This window comes from Phyllopteryx taeniolatus, unplaced genomic scaffold, assembly GCF_024500385.1.
Source record: "Phyllopteryx taeniolatus isolate TA_2022b unplaced genomic scaffold, UOR_Ptae_1.2 contig_59, whole genome shotgun sequence".
Taxonomy (NCBI): domain Eukaryota; kingdom Metazoa; phylum Chordata; class Actinopteri; order Syngnathiformes; family Syngnathidae; genus Phyllopteryx; species Phyllopteryx taeniolatus.
The window spans coordinates 1-10,180 of NW_026903547.1; the positions used below are offsets into that span (position 1 = coordinate 1).

Sequence of the window (10,180 nt, forward strand, 5' to 3'; positions counted from 1 at the left end):
GTATTACACAAGGTTTATTCTGCCGCAGACTTCTTCGTCGCGCAATTCACTCACTCTTTAATCCTTTTTCCTAAAATTTTTTTAAATTTAACTCACCAAAGTCATCTTCAATCCTGTGGATTGTCGTCAACCCAGTTGAGGAGAACGAAGACCAGTCCCGGAAAGGGTCTCAATTGCCCTGGCCACGGTCTCTTAACTGGATGTCGGCTCCACAACTGGAATCCTCGGGTGTATTGACAACAAATTTTTCTAGTTGCTGGAGCGGGTGTGTGGTGTCGAAGGCGACATGGTGGATAGTGTTGCGGGACCCTGTGGCTCATGGGGAGAACATCCAAACTCGCACAGGCGAGGCCAGATTTGAACCCGTCCTCAGAACTGTGAGGCAGACGTGCTAACCATGCCGCAGTGACAGCTAAATTAGCTCCTTAACGAATACGCTAAGTCTATCCAGCACAAGAAAGCCTTGTAGCTCAGTGGTTAGAGCACTGGTTTCGTAAACCATTGCTTGTGAGGTCCATTCTAACTGAGGCCTGAAGTCAATTTTCGCAGTTGCAATTCATGATGCTATCCACAGTTGGAATGTGGCTGTCTGCATGGTCATTTTGAGTGTGTCAAAAATCAGATACGCTTTCATCCCTTGCGAATAAACTGACGACAGACCTTTCCAACCTTTTGTCTACTTAAATCTCAGAATACCTGAAGTTTCATTTGGGTGTTGTAAGTACATTAGCTGAAACACTAACAGGCCTCATCGCTGGCACCTCCTTCTCCGGTTGGATCGACAAAGACATAATGTAGCTCCTTCTGACCTTCTCTGTACTTTTCCATTAACATCCTCAAGGCAAATAATGCATCTTTTGGTACTCTTTCTAGTCATGAAACCATACTGTTGCTCGCAAATACTCTCTTCTGTCCTGAGTCTAGCCTGCACAACTCTTTCCCGTAACGTTATTGTGTGGCTCATCAACTTTCTTCCTCTATAGTTCCCACAGCTCTGCACATCACCTTTGTTCTTAAAAATGGGCACCAGCACACTTTTCCTCCATTCCTCAGGCATCTTCGACAAATGACTGAGAACTATGAGAATTTCTTGGGTAGCCCATCACTTACACTCTGGTCCTGGATGTTTATAATTTACAAAGCCACTCCCACCACACTTCAGTTGTACAGCCGGTTCCACGACCCCCTGTCCTGCATGCTTCCACTCCTGCCCCTGTCCTGTCCAGTCCTGTCCTATCTTGTTGTATCCTTCCCTCACAGGGGGTGGCACAACTGCCCCATACAACACTCGATTCTGTGTCATTGTACTAGATTACTTTCCTCATCTTGTTAACAGCTAGAGAGAGTTTTGTCTTTTGTTGTAGTCTTTTCCTATATTATTTAGCTACCTTTTCACTCTGTCTCTTTTTTGTTTCTGAAAATGTCCTTCACAAACTTTGCTCTATTCAACTGAACGATTTTAATGCTCACTAAATATTCATTAGAATACAAAGAAACCACAACTCAAGAATGGTTAGCATAAACATTGATTTTGTATCTGGGTGGAAGGCCCGAGTGAAAATTGAAATGACGACCCCTGGTTTACAAGACCAGTGCTCTCGCCCCTGAGATATGAGACCTTCTGTTAGCATTTTAGCTCATGAGCAACCACTCAATTTTACAAAATGAAGAGCAAAGCTTGGAAATGTCTGTGATCAGCTTGTCAACCATAGTGTTAATGGGATGTTCGCAAGGGATGACAGAGTACATCATGGCTTTTGACATGCTCAAAACGGCTACATAGAAAGCTGGTTTTCTACCTTGGCTAACATCATGTATAACAACTGTGAAACTAGACTTCAGGGCTCAGTGAGAATTGAACTCACGACCCGTGGTTTACTAGATCAGTGCGCTAGCCACTGAGCTATGAAGCCTTTCTTTCCAGGTTAGAGTTACCATTTTGGTTAATGAGCTAACAACCAAAGGGAATGCATTGTCGGCTTGTTTAGAAAAAAGGTTTTAAGGAATTTAATTGTAATACCAACACACATTTACACATGCTATGGGCAATTTAGAGTCTTCAATTAACCTACCATGCAAAGCCTGAGTTAGCATTTTGTTTAACAAGCTAACAACAACAAAGTGGGCAAAAGTGCATTGTCAGCTTGTTAAAAAAGGTTTCAAGGAATTAAATTTTCTTACCAACACACATTTACACATGATATTGCACGAAATTTGATACCCAAAGTCCCGGATTAGCCGAATAAGTCTTGAAGTGAAATCACAATAGAATCAGAAAATAAAAATAAATAACGTAACGATAACACAACAATAACAACCATAAAACAAATGCTAAACCCCAGTTGTGAGTTAACGCAAAGATGCAAATGCAGCAAAGGCTGTGGATGCAGCAGAAATACAAATGTATGAGGCTTGAATTGTGCATGATATTTACATGCTCGTTTAGTTACTGGTTTACTATACCAGGAATCTAGGCACTTGTTCTCTAGGATAGCGTTGGCATTTTGGTGAAAGCGTTAATTTCGTTCCCACAGAATAATATGTCCCAGATTAGCTCGTAGTGGCTAGTCATAGGTGTGTGTTTAAAAAGCACTTTGTATTTGTCAGTTTGTGGGAATACATTGTTGACCTTCAGCAGGACCAAAATGGAAATTTATGGTACAGAGATTGTGAGTATTGACTGATGAGAAGAAGGTTGCTGTTCCAATGATAACTGCAGAGTGTAGGAGTTGGGTGGAGTTAGCCTGTTTCACATAATAGATAGCAGCTGTTTAGATTGCCAACAGACCACAGTGAGAATTGAAGTCACGACCCCTGGTTTTCAAGACCAGTGCTCTAACGGCAGAGCTATGAGACCTTGGGTTTTAGCATAGGCAACGGCAGGATAAGAGCAATTGAGTGTGATGTTGGTAGTTTCCATGGTTTAAAAACTTTGCTCTATTCGACTGAACGATTGTAATTCTAAATAAATATCCATTAGACTACAAAGAAACCACAACTCAAGAATTGTTAGCATAAACATTGAATCTGTATCTGGGTGGTAGGCCCCAGTAAGAATTGAAATCATGACCCTTGATTTACAAGACCAGTGCTCTCGCCCCTGAGATATGACACCTTCTGTTAGTATTTTAGCTCATGAGCTATCACCAAATTTTACAGAAGGTAGAGCAAAGCTTGGAAATCTCTGTGATCAGTTTGTTAACCATAGTGCTAATGGTATGTTAGCAAGCGATGACAGAGTACGTCATGGGTTTTGACACGCTCAAAATGGCTGTACAGGAAGCTAGTTTCCTACCTTGGCTAGCATCATGGCTAACAAATGTGAAACTTGACTTTAGGCCTCAGTGAGAATTGAACTCACGACCCCTGGTTTACAAGACCAGTGCTCTAGCCACTGAGCTATGAGGCCTTTCTTTTCATGTTAGAGTTACCATTTTGGTTAACTATCTAACAAACACGGCAAATTTTCAGCTTTTTTAGAAAAAAGGTTTTAAGGAATTTAATTGTCATACCAACACACATTTACACATGCTATGGGCAATTTCTAGGCTTGAATTAACCTATCATGCATGTTTTTGCAATGTGGGAGGAAACAGGAGTACCTGGTGAAGGCCCACGCAGGAACCGGGAGAACATGCAAGCTCCACACAGGCGAGGCATAAGTTAACATTTTGGTTAAAGAGCTCACAACCACAAAGTTGGCAAAAGTGTATTGTCAGCTTGTTAAGAAACAAGGTTTCAAGGAATTTAATTGTCTTACCAACACACATTTACACATGATATTGCATGAAATTCGATACCCAAAGAGTGGTGAGTTAAATTTTAAAAAATTTTTGGGGGAAAAAAGGATTAAAGAGTGAGTGAATTGCGCGACGAAGAAGTCTGCGGCAGAACAAACCTTGTGTAATACTAGTCACTGGCAAGTGGTCACGATGGACGACGGAATCCGATAAAATCCGTGGGGACGGCGGGGTCCTGTACGTACTTAAATTCCGTATTTCTGTGTTTCTGTGTTTCCGTGTTTTCGTGTGTTTATAAAAACGTTATTAATATCGTGTGTATGTGTAAAAGTATGAATGTATAAGACGGGATTGTAAGTGACAACTGAGTTTGGAAGCAAAGGCAAGAATTCTCCACCCCAATTAGGGTAGAAGCTTGAGAATTACCAAAACTCAGACATTTATTGTCACCCTGTCATTTTTGAATAAAGTCAGTATTTAGGTCACTCTAGGTGCAAATGAACTGACTTCCAAATTCACAAAAATGGGAATAAATAACAGTAATATGTTCAACTACAAAACCATTCCAAAATAGAACATTTAAACACGTGGATAACCAAATACGGTTTCGCTGGCCAGCTAAATTCGCAAAAAATAGTTCAACTTCAAAACGAAATAAAGTGTCGACACAAAAATGATATATCACAAATACAAAAAGATGGATTTGACGACTTACTCTTCTGGTTAAACATGGCGTCAAAAAGAGAAAAAGGAAGGGAGAATAAGAAACACTTAACAAATGAACAAAAAGAGCAGGAAGGTAGACATGAAAATATGTTGTTTCAAAGACAGGAAGATGACGAGACAGGACCAATAATAAGAATTAGCGAGAAAAAGATAATTGAAGAAAGTTGTAAAAAAAATAAGGAAACAAAAGCATCAGCACCCTTGTACCCGATTTTGCCACCTCATGAAAATCCTCCAACTCGAGAGGCACAAACACAACGAATTTTACGATCGGAAGGGGTACAAATGAATTGGTCTAAAACTATGGGAGAAACATTTTCTCCCACTCCCAAAATAACAAATATAACCTCAGACGAGGGAACATGGATTTATTTCCGATGATTGAAGTGGCAAATCCAAAAAGAAACTCTTTTGGTCTATAGGACCTGGACTAATGAGGATGTGAAAAAGGCCGTAGCCGGCATCACACCTTATCAACAACAGTTAAAAAATGCTTTACATGCGAATTCGAAAGAACACATTAACAGATGGGTAGATAAACATTGGATAAACCTAGCAACTGGCCCTCTGGAGGAATATGTTAATCATGCCCTCCACGCAAAAAGAGTGTTAGACAAAAAACAAAAAGAGAAGATAGATGTCTTCCTCGACGAAGAAGCAGAAATATACTATCAAGGCAGAGAGAGAGATAATTTTAGAGGACACGGCAGAGACCGTGGGAGAGTAAGATATGGTAGAAATCGAAATTATTATGATAATACAATCTGTTGGTGCTGTGGAAACAAAGGCCACATTGCACGTGACTGCCCTAAAAAAAAAGAAAAAAAGAAAAATAAAAGAGAATACGGACAAACTACTGCATGACTAGGCCAGCCTGCTTCCCAACTCAACAAATCCTCTTGTGTAAACATTACAGAGAATGAGGAGGTGGATTTCAATTTACAGGACATTCTGAGTTTGGACACTGAAAAACCTGAAATAACCAAATAATAATGCATTCTTTTCAGGACCAATAGAAAATAACAGTCAATTTTGGTTTGCATTCACATTTGAGAAAAAAAAAATATATATATACATTTACTAGATTACCGCAAGGTTACTGTGAAAGTCTAACTAATTATTCACAAGTTATGACAACACGCATGTCTTCTGGCATCTACAGATGGAGAGATATGCAAAGATTCATTGACTTTACTGCATCATCTAACAGAAGAGGGACATAAAGTTAACAAAAATAAATTGCAATGATGTAAAAGACAAGTTAAATATCTAGGCCATAATTTAAGTATAGGAGGAAAGACTATATTAGAAGACAGGAGAGCTATAGTCTTAAAAAATCCTAAACCACAGACGAAGAAACATATAATAATCATTTTTAGGTCTGACAAATTATTGTAGAGCATGGATTCCAAACTATGCAGAAATTGTTGCACCATTGTCAAAATTAACGTATGAAAACAACCTTAAAATGACATAACCTGTTTAATGGAGTACAGAGGCAGAAAAGGCCTTCTGTGACATTAAACAACATTTGGTGTCCAGTGCTGCGCTAGGCCTTCCAAATTTAATGATAAAACATTCATTCAAATGGTAGATTGTAAAAGCTATTGCATGACCTCCGTACTTACACAACAATACGGTGATAAGCTAAAACCAATAGCTTATTTTTCAACTAGAGAGCAGTTCACCCTTAAAGTCCCACATACAGTGTCTGCTCTCCCATTGCAAACCAATATGGCGTTTTTTTCACCGGCAAGACATTTATCTTGCATTGCCATCTTGCTGTCACAACCACATTTGACTGTTGAGCGATGCACAACCTTAAATCCAGCCACACTAATACCCTTACTTGATGAAGGCACGCAGCATGATTGACAGGAATTGGCTGAACAAGCTGCTGAATTAGTAGCATTAACCGAGACATGCAAACAAATGATAAATAAAGATGGTACAATCTATACTGATAGCCAATATGAGTATTCCACAACAAGACCGTAATTATTGTGAAAAACAAAGTGCAAAACTACAAAATGAAATTTACATTAGCACAGGAAAAAAAAAAAAAAACAAAAAAAACAACCCTATTCAAATGGGCTGCTATATTGAGCCATGCTGTGTCACATGGTTCAACCGGAGGGATGGTGGCACAGATAGATTGACACTTTACAGCCCTAAAAAATAGCAGAAAGAAACACGTGGGTTCATTTAACACACTGTAAAAGAGTCATTTCAGCTGAGTACTCAAATAGGGAAGGTGAGCAAAAGTCTGATAACGGAGCAGGAGCAGATGTGTAGATTCTGAAAACGCTTGCTGGTCAGTGAAGAAAAAAGACACCAACCCTTTTAGTGAGAACTCAGCAGAAAGGCACACCCACGTTGGTTATGAGATTCGATAAATTGTTACGTAGCAACTTTGGCTACTATGATGTTGGTTTTGTTTTTGTGGTACATGGGACGGCCCACCCTCAATGATAAAACCCATTTTTTAGATAGAAAATCACCTACCAACTGGACCAATATGACAAACCCAATAATAAAAAGATTTGAATCATTAACTCGTGTCAAAAGGAGTATAGCTGATGATCAAAATTGTGGGCATGGCCTCCAAATGCGGCAAAACGGTTAAATATTTTGTGCCCCCAAAATCAAGCTGCTTTAATCATAATTCCATATGCGGCTCTCACCAATGATGCTCAAGAGAATGGGCAGAATTGGGGATTTGGATATGACTGGTATGCAACTATAGGCTTTGGATGGGAACACCTCATTGGTGAAACAGGTTATGATTGGTCCAGTTGGTCAAAAAAAAAAACAGCAAAAGAACATAGAAAGAAGTTTAACCTAAGCAAAACGGCTTGTGTTATATTGTGTATTGTATATTGTGTATTGTGTTACAGGAACCGTGTTAAACCAAAAATGCCATTGAAAACTTCAAAGAAAGGTGGACAAATTTTAATGGTTAACAACATAACTACTGATGATTGGTTCCTTGTAAATCATGGGATCCTATATATATCCCGTAACAGAAGCAGATAAAAACAAACCAATGTTTTCTACTTTAGTAGCACCAAATAATTTCACTTGTATAAACATGATTAATAAAGGGAAAAAATTAGGACCACTGAACGACACACAGTGTAAAGTAATTTTAAAAGTCAAACCAAATTTTGTGCCAGTGTCACGGAGCGACATCTGGTGGTGGTGCGGAGATGATAGACTGTTTGATAGATTACCTAAAGATATATCTAGATTATGCGCTATTATCACTTTGATATTGCATGTGTCAGTATACCCGATGCCTGTTCAAGATTTAATGGAAAGGGCACCAATGTTTTTGTCCAATCTAGAACATATACAAAAAAGAGATTTGTCCTGGCAGGGGCAAAATAATCCAACATACATCGACGCCAGGTGTTCCTCGTGGGGGTTCCTAATCAATACAAATTGGCTGACCAAGTTGCAGGAGGATTTGAGTCTTTCATATGCTGGTGGTGTACGATTAATAAAAATGTTGATGGGATAAACTACATCCACTTCAATGTACAGAGATTAGGAAATTGGACTCAGAATGGGTTGGAAGCTGTGCACGAGCAGCTCAAGGACGTTCCAAAGACGGCATAGCTGTCGACATGCTCCTCGCAAGAGAGGGAGGTGTTTGCGGTATGTTTGGAGAACAAACAATACTGCTTCAGATGGCAGCTTGACCAGAGCCATCGATGGTCTACGGACCCTCAATCAACACCTCTTTGTGGGACAGCTGGATGGACGTTTTTGATAAATATAAAACCCTAATTTCACCAATATTGATATCAATTGCTGTTTTTGCAGCCATTCTGACATTGTGTGGATGTTGTTGTATCCCATGCATTCTGGCATTAATCAGTAAATTAATCACCACAGCCATAACCCCCATGGAGAAATCGTATGGAGCTGATGTATCCATTACTGTATGATGATAATGATGATTATGATGATAATGATGATTTTGCTTTAACTGATTTGTTACCTGATACAGATGATTACAATGTTTAAACTACAACATTCATATATGACAAGTTTACTCTGAGTGTAAATGTATTTGTTTCATAAAAATGATTCTACAGTTAAAAATCGAAATGAAGTGACTGTAAGATGATATGAGAATTTGTGCAAATAGTCAGACAGACAGAGAACACTTTTGAGACATAAAGACGTTGACAAAAAACAGTCACTGAGCAATTAAGGGTTGCTAGTTATCTGGTATTGCCGGTTCATTTTTTTTTTTGACAATTGTGCAAAAAGATGCAGAGTCCTCTAGCATTTAGAGCAGTTCGAAAGACTAATATTGCAATAGTCCGGTGCAATGACCATTGTGCAAAGGGCAACGAGACTTCAAGCGAGTAGTGCGATAATCTGGGACAATGTTTATTGTGCAAATGTTGCAGATTCTCTTCAATCGGTGTGCAATTGGAGCAGATGCTACTGGCATGAGTGGCCAGTATTGGTCAACAACAGATATGCAAATAGTGCAGCGTGGCGAGACTACTACAGTGAGTGCACGAGTCATATATAATTGTCTTCTTCCAGCTCCTTCCCCCAGGCAAGTGCTATCGAACAATGCAAACAAAAACTAGCAGACATTCCAACACCTTCGTCCTGCTTACCGTTAACTTCTTAAACAGTTCACTTACAATTGCATTGTAACATGCTGCCAATTTGTCTTGAGATATTTGTCCCATCTCTGTCGGGCCAATTATACATTATTCGTGCATTCACTGTAGTAGTCTCGCCACTCTGCACAATTTGCATATCTGTTGTTGACCAATACTGGCCACTCATGTGGTTGAGAAGTATCTGCACCATTTGCACAATGGACACTGTTCCAGATTATCGCACTACGATTCGCTTTATACTGCTTAAATTTCTCGAAGTCTCTTCACGTTTTGCACAATTGTCACTGTACCAGATTATTGCTCGATCAGTCATTTCAAATTGCTCTAAATTGCTAGAGGACTCTTCATCATTTGCACAAATAACACAAAATTTGCATTGACATGACCACATTACCGCTAACCTTTCATTGCTCAGTGATTCTCTGTACTTTGGTCTCATGTGATTATGTCTCCAAAGTATTTTCTGTCAAATGGCTATCCGTTGTCGCACGAGAGGGGCTCCAACTACCGGAGACAAATTCCTTGTATGTTTCTGACATACTCGGCAAATATAGATTCTGATTTTTATTCTGCTGATTCTGAATTTATCTAATTTACTCCTTCTAATACTGCCATTCACATGCAGTCAACATGGGACTGCACTTCATCCTAGAACACCTCGACAGTGCAGGGACCTACGCGAGGATCCTGTTCGTGGACTTCAGCTCAGCGTTCAACACCATCATCCCTGAACTCCTTTCATCCAAGCTTCTCCAGCTCAGCGTCTCACCTGCCATCTGCCAGTGGATCTACAGCTTTCTGACGGGCAGGACACAGCAGGTCAGGCTGGGGGAGGCCACCTCATCCACACGCAGCATCAGCACTGGGGCGCCCCAAGGTTGTGTCCTCTCTCTGCTGCTCTTCTCTCTCTACACGAACGACTGCACCTCAGCGAACCCGACTGTCAAACTCCTGAAGTTTGCAGATGACACCACTGTCATCGGCCTCATCAAGGACGGTGACGAGTCTGCATATCGACAGGAAGCGGAGCGGCTGGAGCTGTGGTGCGGCCGACACAACCTG

At 40.1% G+C, this 10,180-nt stretch overlaps 1 non-coding gene across 1 annotated transcript; it reads right to left on the bottom strand.

Annotated features, from left to right (window-relative positions):
* Positions 1–3,336: 3,336 nt before the first annotated feature.
* On the bottom strand, positions 3,337–3,409 carry trnat-ugu (transfer RNA threonine (anticodon UGU)). The gene has a single exon. It is a non-coding gene; the product is annotated as a tRNA-Thr (tRNA).
* Positions 3,410–10,180: the final 6,771 nt, after the last annotated feature.